Raw genomic sequence first — 16,397 nt, 5'->3', positions numbered from 1 at the left:
TTCAGGGCTGTCGAAAGTGGACCTCGAACCCACTATCTCCCGGTTGCAAGCTCACAGCTGCGCGCCCCTAACCGCACGGCCAACTCGCCCCCTGCAAGCAATTAAAGGGAAGAAAAAACTGATGTTAACTATACAGAGAAGAATGGCCACATCTTCCGACATAATACTCTTCTTACCAATCTGCTGGAAGGAAAAATCACGGGGAAGAATTATAATAATAATGCTATTTGCTTTACGTCATACTAACTACTTTTACGGTTTTCGGAGGCGCCGAGGTGCCGGAATTTTGTCCCGCAGAAGTTCTTTTAAGTGCCAGTAAACCTACCGATACGAGGCTGCCGTATTTGAGCACCTTCAAATACCACCGGACTGAGTCAGGATCGAACCTGCCCAGTTGGGGCCAGAAGGCCAGCGCCTCTAGCGTCTGAGCCACTCATCCCGGCTTCATGGGGAAGAAATGCCGAGGACGACCGAGGAAAAATTCCTTCAAGACCTGGAACGAGGAGCTGAGGGCAGAGAAGAATAGTTGCAAAGACAAGGCAATGCCTCTTTAGAGAGGTCTTGCTCATGAACAGACGAGATTTTCTTCTGAAGACGCAAAAGTCCAAAAGCATACTATCATGTCTACAATTATCGGCCGCGAAAGCATCAATCTAAACATTTTTTTTTTTTTTTTTGCTAGGGGCTTTACGTCGCACCGACACAGATAGGTCTTATGGCGACGATGGGACAGGAAAGGCCTAGGAGTTGGAAGGAAGCGGCCGTGGCCTTAATTAAGGTACAGCCCCAGCATTTGCCTGGTGTGAAAATGGGAAACCACGGAAAACCATTTTCAGGGCTGCCGATAGTGGGATTCGAACCTACTATCTCCCGGATGCAAGCTCACAGCCGCGCGCCTCAACGCGCACGGACAACTTGCCCGGTAATCTAAACATTTACGTAGGTAACTGTCTGTTTCTCTTAAAGTATTTTCCAATTACAGGACGCATATTGCATTAGATATTTAGGCCCCAGTTTGGGTTTAGACGTTGTATTACAAAAACCGCTTTGTTCTGAAAATATGTTACGATAATAATGTGTTGCTGCGGCCGACTCCTTGGCTGAACGGTAAGCGTTGAGGCCTTCGGTTTATAGGCTCCCAGGTTCGATTTCCGGCCGGATCGGGGATTTTAATCGCGTCTAATTAAGTCTTCTGGCTCGGGGACTGGGTGTTTGGGATTTTTCCAACATTTTCCTCTTCAAATTAGACAACACACTTCACTACCAACCACCACAGAAACACGTAATACTGATTACATCCTTCCATATAAGGTTGGCGACAGTAAGGGCATCCAGCCGTAAAACAGGTCCAAATCCACAAGTATGACACAGTTCGCACCCGCGACCCCACAGGTGTGGGAAAAGTGGTAGAAGAAGTATACGAATATTTTTTGCTGCATTTTGTACTCCTGGAGGATTAAATAGGACACATCTGCCTAATTAGAGAGGGAAAAGGCTAGCAACTACCAAAATAATACTGGATCAAATTATATGATTTGTACGTAAACAATAGGTAAGACTGTGTAATTGGGCAAGTCATGCGCGTCGCTAATCTCCCGGCCATAATTCTCGAGCTGCGACATCTCGGAGCTGTAGCTGCAGGCCACCAACACCTCCTCATTAATCCTGTTACACGTGAGATTACAAGCTCCCGCCTATACATCACAGCCATCGACCGTGCCGTCATTACCGTAATCATATGATCATATCGACCTATTACAGCCTTGCGCCTTGGGGGGCATTCAAGGACTCCTTGATTAGGATCATCGCAACCGCAACCCAAGGATTCCAGGAAGAATTTCTCCTCAGATTCCCAAAATATAAACGACCGTAGTCCATTAAACACGATTATAACCTCTTCCAGAATCAGATCCGAATGTGACAGTTCTTCCAGCGATGTGTTTAGTAGAACGAGTTTGTTACAAAAATCATAGCAACTGTGTTTTGTTGTCCTATAACGCTGCAGTCTAGGAAGTCCACCATTTGCACTGGAAGGCCAAGGCAATGGAGTCTTGGTAGTGTGTATTCGATAAGTAGCCACGTGGAACTCAAAGGGATGGGTGGTATTTCGTTATGCACAAACTGAACTCATATGTGTATTACAGACACCTTACGTTACACATCGTTACTAACAATACGGAACGTGCTGTATACCGTCAGAGGTGTTGGCTGTCTGGATGTGAACCACCTATCACCGATATACAATTACGACGGCTACCTCATTTGCAAGGCACATCCCACGTAGCTGCCACGGAGACTTCTGTGTCGGAGGACAGGGGACATCCCACTGCCCCCCCCCCCCCCGCTGGTCTGTTGCTGCGTACAAGAGTTTGATATGGCAACACCCTCTCACCCACATCTTCGCATAACATTAACATTGATATTTCTGTCACGGAGAACTGCAATTTTATCTTTACTTACGGTACATCCATCTTGGAGCATGACCGTGTAGAGTGCTGGTACCCAGCCGATATGCCCATGTTGGTTGCGTTTGGTATTGGGTATCACAGAGTTTGCAACCTAATGTCGGTCTTACCGTTCTATTTATAACATCGTTACAATGTCTTGCAAAACAAGCATGTACTTTCTTTCTCTCTTCCATCATATTCTCAAGACGTTGCTGAACTCCATTTATGTCTGCAACACAGGTGTACACTCTGATGTCGTCAGAAGTTCCCAGTGATTTTTTTCCTACTTGTTTAACGTCCAATTCACACATCGAAGGTTTTCAGCGACTGAAGGTTGATAAAGGGCTAGGATTGACAAGGTAGTAGCCGCGGCATTAATTAGCCCGCTGTTGATGTGAAAATGGCAACACACAGAAAACTAACTTCAGGGCTGCCGACGGTGGTAATCGAACCCATTTCTCCCGAATGCAAGCTCACAGCAGCGCGGCCCTAACTGCAGGGCTAATTCGCTCGGTCCAGTGTATGTCACTGTGATTGAGATTCATGCAAGCAGTTAACTGTTCCTATCATTCCAATGCACAATATAATGGCATTGTTTGGTGCCACGTTTACTTCCCCGCGTAGTCACAGAACATCGTGGACGATCTCCTGACTTACAGTACAATGGATACTTATTCGAAGCTGTAATGAGACTGTCTTCATGACACAGTTCTCATTAAATAACAGTAATAAACGATGGACCGATCATTTCTCTTATTCTGCCTGAAAGACCATCAACTTATGAGAGAACCAACAAAGTCATTGCGTCAAGATACTTAATCGTGGGTGTATCATCTAAAGCAGGGGTTTCCAAATGGCAGTCCGCAGGCCGCATGTGGCCCGCGATGACTTTATAAATGTGTTTTAAGAAATGTGAAGAAAAATTTATAAAATATATTTGGTAGCTCGTTCAAAAATGTATTCATTTTTATATCCTGTATAGACCAAAGTCATAACTAATTCATTTAATATTATCCCCTGTTTTTAGTATTCACTTGTGGTGAATAGATTCATTGAGTTAGTAAAATGAAAACTCAAGCTTCGGTGGAAAATGAGCCCTCACAAATACTAGTTCTAATTCTTAACAATTATAAAAATGGCCTTGGAATCCACACCAATTCTTGAACTACATGCCAACCTCACTGTGGTCTTTTCATTCAACGTACCATGCAATGAATACCAAGAAATACTTTAAAAGCTATTGGTGTAAGAAGCGGTTTCATTTCTTCGTTCTTCTCTCATTGGCAGTATTGGCTGGTACACAGTGAAAATTTCCATGGAGGTACTCCTGGAAGTACATTGTTGGGATTTTAGGCTCTCATAAATGTATAGCGTTGTGCCCTTCACACTACTACCACTAAATTGTCCTTTTTGTTTTAACTACATTATTAATTTTAGTTTGTCTTTCGTTTTACTTTTTTTCATTTGTCAAATATTAATTCAAATGAACTGGCATTGCTGGGTGTTCTTCTTCTAAATTCAATCGTCCTGGTTATAATAATGATTATTATTAATTTCATTTTTTATGCAATGGTAAAATAGTGTTTTAAGCTATTGAAGTTATTAAACCTTCCTTTCAATTTCATATTATTTTGTATACTGGTACCTCTGTCCTATTTGCGGAATTTTACGAAAATTGGCCTACAGTTAAAGTGCGGCTCGCAGTCATGCTTCAGGTTTCCAATGTGGCCCTCGTGTTCTTACTAATTGGAAACCCCTGATCTAGAGAGAGAGAAATAATTTCATTCATAGGAACGGTATCAGTAGTGATAACAGTTTGTGACATTGGTTGTTGGAGTCTATAGCTAAGTCAGCGATCTAATTCATCCCGAAGTGCCTCATGAGATTCAGTAAGAGTTCCAGAAGGACTAATCTATTTTCGGAACCTCATTGTCCATGTATAGCGCCACAATCTCCGAGCGGTACGCTGGCGCATTTTCTTGCTGTAGGTACAAGTCTCTCACAGGGTACTGCAGGATGACAAATTAGTAGAAATGGTCTGACGGTAAGTTCCGCTATCGTTCTCCGATGAGCGACATTGTTGAATATACCAGGAGTTCCATTTCATTCCCTGTCAATGGTTGTCGTTTTATTACATATACCTAGCCTGCCTTACAGCCACTTCGATGAAGCGCAGCTATCTCCATTTCAATTACTGATCAATTTACAGTATACTATATATGGATACTTATTCGAAGCTGTAATGAAACTGTGATTGAGATTCATGCAAGCAGTTAACTGTTCGTATCATTCCAATACACAATACAATGGCATTGTTTGGTGCCACGTATACAAAGGTCTTGTACCCCATGTAGTCACGGAACTTCGTAGACCATTTCCTGAGTAGATATTCTTCTTTTAGGGGCTATACATTTCCTTTGGCTTGGTCCATAATTTCTTCCACTGCACCCGCCTTCCACCTTACATTTTCCCTGGCACAGTGAATAATTATAGGTAACGATAATTGGACCTACACCACTATATTAGCTGTACCACGCTCGAATTGCGAGGGCTGTGGCCCGCACGCTAGGAATGCTCCTTTAACATGGTGAAATGCATTTTTCTGGTAAACCCTTAAAGTTAACGAAGAAAATGCATAGAGATTATAGTAAACTTAATTCCAAATCTTAGATATAGGCCTTCCATTTATCCGAAGGTTGCCAGTTGATCCGTCATTTTCGTCCTTATCGGGTAACGAATGATCAAGAACCCAGCTTTATTTTGCATGGATGACTATATTTAATAGGAATATTTTTGTTGTACATTGAATTTATTCCATATTCTGTCGAAATTATATTCTTTCCAAACTCATGTGTGTGCAGAAATTTACACTTACAGTACGGTAGCTACATTTCGGACACTTACATTACAAATCGTTTCTGATTGGTTGAACTCTAATTCAAAGCAAAGTAAACACGGATAGTCTTTTTCCTTTTTTAAAATTTATTTTACGTCCCACCGACACAGATAGGTCTAATGGTAATGACGGGATAGGAACGGCCTAGGAGTGGGATGGAAGCGGCCGTGGTCTTAGTTTAAGTACGGTGCCTGTTGTGAAAATGCGAAACCACGGAAAACCATCTTCACCTGTTGAATTGTTTCTCCCCCTGATTGCAGCACTGCGGTTCAGTACTATCTGCAATAAAAGCAGCGTCTCTGCATTCCCAGCTCAAGTAACTTTCCGCAGTGACCATGTAGGTTAATCCGTTTCCAACAGAAATATCGCATAATAAATCACAGTATGTCATAAAGTTCGTATTACCTCCCTTAATCCAAGACCAGAGGACCATGTTTACGACTCTGGTGGCGAAATGGACTCCTCACTGCTTCGAATAACATTAATTTTCTAGTTGCATTGCCACATAACTCCACGTACACGCTTCTCATATCTTTCACAGCAAGGGAAATACTACAAAACGAAAAGAAGGGTCACTGCATGAGTCAAAGCTGAACGATTTGGGTGACGACGTGAAATGTTTTTGAGGAATACAATATTTAATTTCAAATAATTTAGTCAATAATGGATTAAAATATTGTACAACAGCCACTGAAGTGACTGATTTACCTTACTCGTTTCGATATTCCACCCGAGGCACCTGCTAACGTGCAACATCACTTCCTGTGTCTGTTGCGTTAATCACTACTTTAGTAAGCCTGTCAAGCTCCAGTTTTAATAGTCTAACGGCTCAGGAAGGGTATTCACTTTTAACAGTCCCAGACTCGCATTCTTTTCGACTTGATGTATTTCTTAAACCTGCTCCTCACATAAGCCGGCCATCCCCGCATGCACTAATGACGAATGGGATGTCTAAAACTGATTTTCACAGGGGTATTATTGCCTGCAGGTAGGTTACGTCAGAGTAGGAAGAGATAACAACCGGACGGCCGCTCGCTGCGAGCTACCCGTCCAATGAAGCCCCTTACTTTGTTAAGTCCCTTAGGCTGGTATTTGGTACAGCAGCACTTCAATTGCTGTTAACATACCGGCAATGGCTGTGTTAAGTAACGACGAATAGATATAAATAATTTTAACCTATAAAAATCTGGTCCGAATGCAGCCGAAGCTTGCACGCGGTAAACGCAGGAGTTTCCAAATAGCCGCCTACATTCTATACAAGTATTTTGTCAAACAGAATTGCAATTAAGAACTAATGGATCGTTGAAAGCACATAACACGTTCAAGCAATTTTTTGGTGGAGTGGAATGTTTGTACGTATATAAATTAATACATTGTTATACTTTCTTCTGTACCTTTGGCGTATTTAAAAGCGAACCGTTACAGAAAGTGTGAAGTTAAATGACTGCTATTTGTTTCACATCCGAAATAGAGCGAGTTGTGGCGCTCCTTTGTAAACCAGCGAATAGGCATCCCGTTCATCACTAGTGCAAGCGAGACACCTGTAAGTAGAAAGTGCAGGGCTGGAGGGCCACCTGGTATAGGCTATATTAATCTGGAACAAATAATATCTCTAAACATCGGTTGAGGCGTTCTTAAGATAACCCTGATCAAATAAGTAATATTCAGGTTTTCTTTGTTTGCAATTGGCTTAACGTCGCATCGACATAGATGGGTTTTTTGGCGACGATGGGACAGGAAAGGCCTAAGAGTGGGAAGGAAGCAGCCGTGGCCTTAATTAAAGAACAACCCCAGCATCTTCCTGGTGTAAAAATAGGAAACCACATAAAACAATCTTCAGGACTGCCGACAGTGGGGTTCGAACCTACTATCCCCTGGATACAAGCTCACAGCTGCGCCCCCTAACTGCACGGCCAACCCGCCCGGTATATTTAGTATTAAAAAGCCTTATTTTTGAGAATGGAAAAGTAATATTTTAGGGGAACCTTTCATAACCCCACTTGTATGTTATCAGAACTATGTTTGAGACGCCGTTCTCTTGACCTTAAGGGCACTCTGTTCACGTGTATTCAGCTAATTGGCCAAAGGCATGCGTGTCAATCACTGACGTGAGCACATTTGCCCCTGAGTGTAAAGGCCTGGGGCAGGGTCTCACATGCCAGTCCAGGTACATACTGGCTAATATCACTTACTACTCAAGAGAGCATGTCTAACTCTGTCCTTCACAATTAGTAGCTCACTGTGCCGTAATATGAGATGAATAACCTTCCTTGGTAGATTTCAATGATGATGATGAATACGATGACGATTTTTATTTTAATTTATACAGAGCGAGTTGGCAGTGTAGTTAGGAGTACACAGCTGTGGGCTTGAATTCGGAGATGGTGGATTCGAACCCTACTGTGGACAGTCTTGAAGACGGTTTTCTGTGGTTTCCCATTTTCGAACCAGGCAAATGCCGGGGCTGTATGTTAATTAAACTCACGGACACTTCCTTCCCACTCCTAGCCCTTCCCTATCCCATCGTCGCCATAAAACCTATCTATGCCGGAGCGACTTAAAGCCACCTGCGATAATAATAATAATAATAATAATAATAATAATAATAATAATAATAATAATAATAATAATAATAATCTGCGCGAATTGGTCCCTTAGGACTACTTGGTACCAATATTTGTTGAGCTTTCTTCCTTGCCCAATGGTTCCTCATTTTCATCGATTGTTGTATATCTGTTCCTCCGACAAGTACGTCGTGTTGCTTTCTTCTCATCTTCCTGATTTTCCTGATTATATTTCTATCCTGCAGATTTGGCGATCCTAATTCAGTGAGATTTTTCTCTATTTGCTTATACCATTTTGATCTTGTACGTTAGATACGAAATAAATTGTATGTTCGGCAAGTAGTTCTGTTTGATTACTCGCAGCCTCACTGTATCAGTTAAGTTTAGATATTTTCAAATATATTTCCGATTTGGGTTTGGAGTAATATATTCCGTTTTTAGCTTTAGGCCCTAAGATTTTTTTCATGATTTTTATTTATTTAAACTCAAATTGTTCCTTTAAAATTTTATAATGTAATTTGAGCGTTTCTGAAAAATAAAGAGCTTCAGGTTTGATCACTGTTAAGTAATGACGAATTTTACTGTTCCAGGACAAAGATTTGTTGTTATAAACATTCTTTGTGTCTTAAAAATCAATGCCCATTTTCTGAATTGTTGAAGCTACTGATTTATTTTCATTGCGATTATCATAATTGACAGATGTTACAACATTTGGGTGCGGCAAAAGCCTCACGCGCGACAAAGCACTTGATATTAGTCACAACCAATAATAATAATAATAATAATAATAATAATAATAATAATAATAATAATAATAATAATAATTGCACCATGATTACACCTTCCCCGGATATTTTAACTGTGCGCCTTCTCCACTTTGGCCATCTCTGACAATGATTAAGACCTTTTAAGACTTTCTAAAACTTTCTTCTTCGATTATTGGAAGGCTCTGGCTCCTCTTTTCTAGTGATCTCTGGTGCGCTAAGTCCCAGTTAATCGCCAGAGAAAATTAATTTGTTTTAGTTGCTAAAACTTTTAACTTCCTATAAATTTTTTATGTGCTAAAGTTGTCAACACTGCACCTGGTTCCTCCTCTAATGTAAAATGCCTATCACATGCCTGTGATGAATTTTTCTAACCAACCAAAACTCACGTTAGTGAATGGAAATTTAGCCTATTAACACTCGGGATTCTAATATAGTCTAGTACTTTCCCCTGGAGATATATTTAAGGCGTGCCCTTTTGGGCCGTCTTGTCTGATTTGCTCCGGTGATTAGGCGCGCGACTTGACGGAAGTTAGAGGGGGCAATAGGCAGGGGGATGGCCGGCTTGAAGAAGATCCAGTGCTAAAAGGTAATGGATGAATTAGCCTAAGTAGTGATTGCACTGGCGTTTGTTCTGAGGGGAATATTTCAGCGGTTTTCCTTAAAATGTAATATGTAAGCTTTTCAATTATCGCTGTAATGTAGGACCTTCTGCGCAGTCTTCGGAGGAACTTTATGTTCCTTACTGGGAAAATATTTAATGTAAGGGAGCACGAGTGGTTATCCTCGGAACTCTCCCCTTCTAATTTAGATCTTGTTGACTAAAGTTTTCCAACCTCTAAATGTGGAAATTCGTCTCTTCCTTTAAATGTTCCCCTCTCAATCACCCTTTTTACAACTGGATTAGCCTCTGTGTCATTGGGCCTTAAGCCCACTTATGTTCTTATATTTTCTCGAATGTTATTTAAGGTGTGCTGGTGTTTCTCATCCTTCTGTTTTGTTTATGACCTTTATTTGTTGTAACCATTTTCTTTTACTTCATAAGGCCTAGTAGGATGGGCAATATGCCCCTGTATATTCTCTATGGTTTTGCGCATAACCGTGTCTATCTTTAGGTTACTTGTAGAACCTGTTTGTGAAATTTTGTAATTGGTAAGCCCATCATGGGGTAAACAGTGTATGAACACTACGAAGTAAGGTCACTCAACTGGTTTACCAGTGAAATAGAAAATGTAACAAGCGACATATCGCTTTATTGAGGCGAGCCTACATGTAATTGGAGTTCAGACTCTTTAATGTTGTACCTGTTCGGAGCAATTATGCTCTTTCATAAGTTAATGACTGGGAGTTCCTTCCAGTTAGACTTGTACCTCATTAAGGACTTCTGAGCTATTCTGGCTCCTCGTCTGGAAGTTCAGTGAAGTGTCCTTCGTTTCAGAGTACCTCAGCTTCGATTCCCAGCCGTGATGGTAATTCTAATTAATTCTTTTTGTTCTGGCCAGGCTGAGTGGATCAGACGGTTGAGTTGCTGGCCTTCTGACCCCATCTTGGCAGGTTCGATCCAGGCTCAGTCCGGTGTTAATTGAAGGTGCTCAAATACGTCAGCCTCGTGTCTGTATATTTAGTGGCACGTAAATGAACTCCTGTGGGACTTAATTTCGGCACCTCGGCGACTCCGAAAACCTTAAAAGTAGTTAGTGGGAAGGAGAAATCAATAACCTTTTTTTAATATTATATATTCTTGTAGCTCGGAGGCTGGATGTTTCACTGTGTCTTAATACATATTTTCATTTACAGGCAATTCACACAATCTCAACCACCCCTGGATCATGCAATAGTCAATGCATCCCTCCACATTAGTGTCGACCCTAGATTATTAGTAAAAAGAGCAAGAAAAAAAAGAAAAAATTCATCGTCGTGACTAATGTCAAGCGTTTTGTCGTGCGTGAGTATTTTGCCGCACTCAAATGTTATAATATCTACCAGATACAGCTGTTAACCGGCTAAAGAACTGGCTAGTAAATAACATACCTTTCACCATTTACACTTCATCCTCAACGTTGCAGAATTTTACGTGCAAATATGGAAGCATTTATAGTATACTTCAAACTAATCATGAACTTACCATTAGTTAGTTCTATTAAGACTAATTTAATAATTTTCTTTGTCCGACTCACTGAGTAAACTGAAATGAATAAAATATTCACATTAACTATACATTCGACATAAAATGTTGATAAGTGTGATAAGGGAAATTACCACACTCCGTTTCAATAAAAACAAGTAGCATTCTGAAGACAAACTGTTTAGAGGTAAAACCTTCTAACATGTAGATGACAACATTACAACGGTTACTTGATAGAAGAATCAAAGTCAAAGTCTCTGTGAAAATAGCATTCTGAATTAATTGTGAGAAGAATGGTCGCATAGGAACCACATGTCTTACCTGATTCCACATGGCTGTTCGGGCAAAAATTTAGGCATTGATTCCACCGAGATTCGAGCATAGGTTTTCTGAGTGAAGACCGAGCAGCTAAGGCGCTTTACAAATTATCGTTTCCCCAACCCCGCCAAAAAAATTCTATAGAGATTCACCGGTAATTTATTCCTTGTCGTTCCTAAATAAAGGCAGTCCCTTTGTCTAGAGGCAGTTAGCCTGCCTGCTCCGAGAAGTACCGAACTTCGATTTTCGCCGACATCAAGGATTTTTGTCCGTGATTGCGACCCCAATCTAGAAAGTCAAGAGTAAACACCGAGTTAATTCTTCACTGTGATCCTTGTAACCTGTAGATCTGGAAGTGAACAGCGGTCTCTTGGTTGGCCAAGGCCCATGAAGACTATAGCACAGTGAGGCTTGATTTTGATTCGTTTTCGTTTCCTAAATATGATGCCCAATATTCCTCATTTAAAAGTTGTCTGAAAAGAAATATCTAACCACAAGATTTTAGGCTCGTTTGAAGATACGCGCTCAAATATGAGGTGAGGTGAAATTATATGGCATATTTTACAGTAGGATGCCTTTCATCATGCCAACCTCACCTGAGGAGGTAATTAAGATGAAATGAACGGTGGTGAATGAAACCGGGTAGAGAAGTGTGAGGAATCGGCTGTGGCTTATGAATAGGAACCGTCCATCCATTTGCCTAGGAGAAAAAATTGAAAAACAACAGATTACTAGTAGGGCAGCCGACTGTAGATTTCGAGCCCTCTCTGTCTCCCGAATGGAGGGCATGGTTCCATAGCCATAGCGCAGCCACCCCGCTCAGTACCACATTTTGGTGATGATGATGATGATGATGATGATGATAATGATGATATTTTTGTTGTTTGAAGAAGCCTAAAATCTAGATTAGATCATCAGCTCCGGTACCACATTTTAGCATCATAATTAAAACATGGAGGCTCCGTGAGTCAGGCGGGGCACATCAGCTTTTCAACGCTGGGTTCTGTGGTTCAAATCCCGGATCACTCCATGTGAGATTTGTTTTGGACAAGTCGGAGTTGGGAGAGGTTCTTCTCCGGGTACAGCGGTTTTCCCTATCATCTTTCATTACAGCATCACTCCCCAATATCATTTCGTCTGTCATTAATCAGAGGAGTGACACAGGTTCCGGCAGCCGGCACAATTTCTATCTTCGCCGCTAGATGGGGCTTCATTCATTTCATTCCTGACCCTGTTGAACGACTGGAAACAAGCTGTGGATTTTCACCAAAAACATGCGGCAACGTAAGAGTTCCTAAAATAAGTATACCAATGAACAAACCATGAACAAAATCTGCTGAATTAAGCACACAGATACCATATGAGTATTAAATAAAATACAGTGATCAAACCATAACTATTCCAGTGTAAAATGCAATATAACTTAAATAAATGTAGAGCTCTTCACACAAACATGGCTTAACACTGCAAAATAATCGTTTCACCTGCGAAAACTGCTACTGGTATGTGGTAACATTGTGGAAGAAATACTGACCAGCACCAAATATGCCATGGAGAGCGAGAATTCTTTGGTTTTACTTGCGAAGAATTGAACCTCAAATTGCAGAACTTCTAAGCTGAAATATTTCACACAACGGTTTTCGCAGGAACAACAACGAAATATTTTTGGTTAAGCCGCTTTCAGGGTGCCGTCTAGGAGACGTAGGTTACAATTTCCATTTCCGGTTCATGTAAAGGTTTTAATACTTATCTGAGAAGAATAGAACGGTACATTCATTCGTGTATGGTCAAGCTTGATCCAGGCACTGGACCTGATCTAGGAAGCGAATCAATAATCTGAGAATGTCACCAGGCTAATGACTCGTTGACTGAATGGTGGCGTACTGGCCTTCGGTTCAGAGGGTCCCGGGTTCGATTCCTGGCCGGGTCGGGAATTTTAACCTTCATTGGTTAATTCCAATGGCCCGGGAGCTGGGTGTTTGTACTGTCCCCAACATCCCTGAAACTCACACACCACACATAACACTATCCTCCACCACAATAACACGCAGTTACCTACACATGGCAGATGCCGCCCGCCCTCATCTGAGGGTCTGCCTTATAAGGGCTGCACTCGGCTACAAATAGCCACACGAAATTATTATATTACCAGGCTAATGAAGTGACACCCTAATTTCTGGTTCGTTCTTGTTTAAGTATCACGTTGGCTCTTGAGCTGTATGTGTTAGAAGCAGGAATTAACTGGTCATTCACTCTCTTGCTTTATAATACACTAACTCTCTGTAACGGTGGATGATGGTTTGTGATATTGTTAATTAAGGCTTTAGCAAGGCTTACTTTCATTTCCAAGAGAACAGAGATCATTTACATGCCAATATCGTACGACATCCGGTGTTGCATGGACGAAACATTCTACTGTTTCTGCTGGGTATGAACTCGCGATTTAGGGGTCCAGAGGTCGACACTGGTCCAAAATTTATGGGCAGATAGCTACAGATGACGTGGAAGAAGACCAAATAAGAGGCGGTAGAATGGACTGAGCCAAAACAAGATAAGTGTCGTTGCCCGGCCTGGAACGACACCCAACACTGAATGAAGTGAACAATAGGATGCAGTTCAGCTTTACGGGAATAATTCACAGGAAGGAAAACAAGAATTAGTGTGACAGATAGTGAATGGGAATTGTACACTGTGAACTCAAACCCACAGCTTCTTAAACCAGGTTAAGGCCAGTTTAATACCGTGAATCATAAAATATAGTAGTGTGTTAAGACGTAGCAAAGAGTATTTTTTAAATTTGTTTCCACCCTTAGGATCTCAAGAGACTTGTTCAACACGCCTTCGTTATTCAAAATACCTCTTCATTCATTCACTCCTCCTGTGTCTCCCCGTTTCTGTGATTTGGATCTTGATCTTAATATCGGTCCATTTGTGACTTTCGACGATATTTATGTAAACGGATCCATCCTGCACAGTCGTTAGTGGATACATATCCATTGTGACAATAGCCTTCCAGTCCTCTTTAACCTCCTTCACCCAGTTATTTCCCGTTAATCATGACGCACTCCATATGTTCTTTGTCAACTTGTGATCACCTATCCTCATGATATGCCCCAAGAAACAACCCTTATCTTCTGTAATACACTTGAAACTGGTTCTACTTTCTTATTACCTCATTTTGATTATTGCAATATTTTTTATAACAACCTAGGAGTAGACTGGGGAAGGAAATTACAGTGAGCTCAGAATGCTTGTGCAAGATTTATCTGTGGACTTCGTTACGCTGACCATGACACACCGTCTTACACGCGGCTCGGGTGGCTTCGCCTGCAAGAACGACGCACACTTCGTACTCTTTGCTTCTTGCATACTATTCTTAAAAGATTTCAACCAGCCTATCTCCGTGATAGCATGAAGCTCCTCTCCACAGACCATAACAAAAATACCCGATCCTGCAGAACATGTGTTTATCCCATCCTGTACACAGAACAGCAATCTACACGAAATCATTCACCGTTACCGCAGCCTGGCAATGGAATCTCTTACCAGTGGACGTCAGAATCATGTCCAGCAGCTTAGCTTTTAAACATGCCTGTGTCGAAATACTAGGTAAACATGCATGAATCATCAAATTATGACCTGAAAACATCTACTTCTACCGCCTCTTCACCACCATTTCCCTCTTCCTTTCACAGATCTTCTTCTTCTCCTTCTTACTAATCCTTCTCTTCAACTCTCAACTGAAGGCGATATTTCGGTGTACTGTAGAAATGTATATATTTTCTAAACTTTTTCTTAAGTAGTAGTTATAGTACTCATTATTCATAATTATATTCTTAATGTACTCTACGTACGATTTATAATATATAGATGATATGATCTTTTTTCAAGTGTGGTTATTTTTGTTAATGCTATTACTGTTATTATTGTCATCAGTAGTTATTATTAAGTGTTCTAGGTTAAGACTGGTTAAGTGTAAGAAAGGGAGTACATCCCTAACTTTGCCAGGATAAATAAAACATATTATTATTAATATTATTAATAATAATAATAATAATAATAATAATAATAATAATAATAATAATAATAATATAGCTCCTGCCTTGATCTACGCACCCATATTTCACTCTGCTTTTTGGTATCCAAAATATCTCTCAGGATCTTTATTTCCTCCTTTTCCAATCTAATACAAGCCCTTTTGCCCAATGTCATGGTTTCAGTAGCGTACAATGCAGCGTTTCACATGGTCACCGTATAGTGTCGCAATTTGGCGTTCCTCAATAGGTTCTTCTTCGCTCAAGTTGGCTTGGCCTTGAATCGTAGTTTCTGCAGGAGTTGTGCTTTGTCTCCCACACTCTTACTATTCTGTAGTTTGCCTATGATATTCTCACCTAGGTACCGGAAGCTGTCACTCCCTTTACTACTTGATCTCCAACCCTCCAGTTGGCCTTTACATTCAGCATATTGTCTTCTTGTACGCTATCATCAGGCCATCCTACCGTCGCAATCTCGTCTATGTTTGCATTAACTCATAAATAAATGGTTCAATAAGCAATTTGTGGATGAATTCATGATTATTGCTTCGTTTCTTTATTGGATTCTAAGTAAAGAGTTCTTAATAAAAAATAAGAAATAATTTGTCAGTGTTCATATACCACTGAATTAGCACAAACAAATAATATTATAATTTTAGAAAGCCAATACGTTAGTGAAAGGAGGACTATAAGAGTATCACAAAAACTCAGCGATTAAGCATTATGGATACTGGGAAAACAAATCAATAATTAGAGAACGACAGAAATAGGCTTGTCACAAAAAATCTGAACACATTAAGAAAACAACTCTCTACCGTTAAAGCGGTGTGGGTGTCAAAATATTTATGAGTTACCAGTGCGCAGCAATATCCTACAAATCAGATGGTTATAAGAGTAGGAAAATTCGTCATTTTGGGTTCAATACATTGCTCTATTGGCCAACTGTCAGTTCTTTCGAACACGTTTTTCCTATAGCCCAAATCAAAACCAATTTCTGAATTTATTGGATGAAGAATCTCATACGTTTTATCGTGAAAATTGTGCTTTATAAACATACACGTCAGCTGACAAACTGATTAGACAGTAATTTTTAACAACGTATTTTATCGCAATATTTGTACCTGAAGTAAAATTAGCATAAATTTGTGCGTTAAACTGACAAATGGAGTACGTTTTGAGTTTACATGATTTTTTTTTTCAGTGACATCTGCTTCAGAATATTGAAAGAGAAATGTCTTCTCGTGTAAAA

Source organism: Anabrus simplex, chromosome 7 (assembly GCF_040414725.1).
Source record: "Anabrus simplex isolate iqAnaSimp1 chromosome 7, ASM4041472v1, whole genome shotgun sequence".
NCBI classification, from domain to species: domain Eukaryota; kingdom Metazoa; phylum Arthropoda; class Insecta; order Orthoptera; family Tettigoniidae; genus Anabrus; species Anabrus simplex.
Note: the sequence above shows the minus strand (reverse complement) of the source record.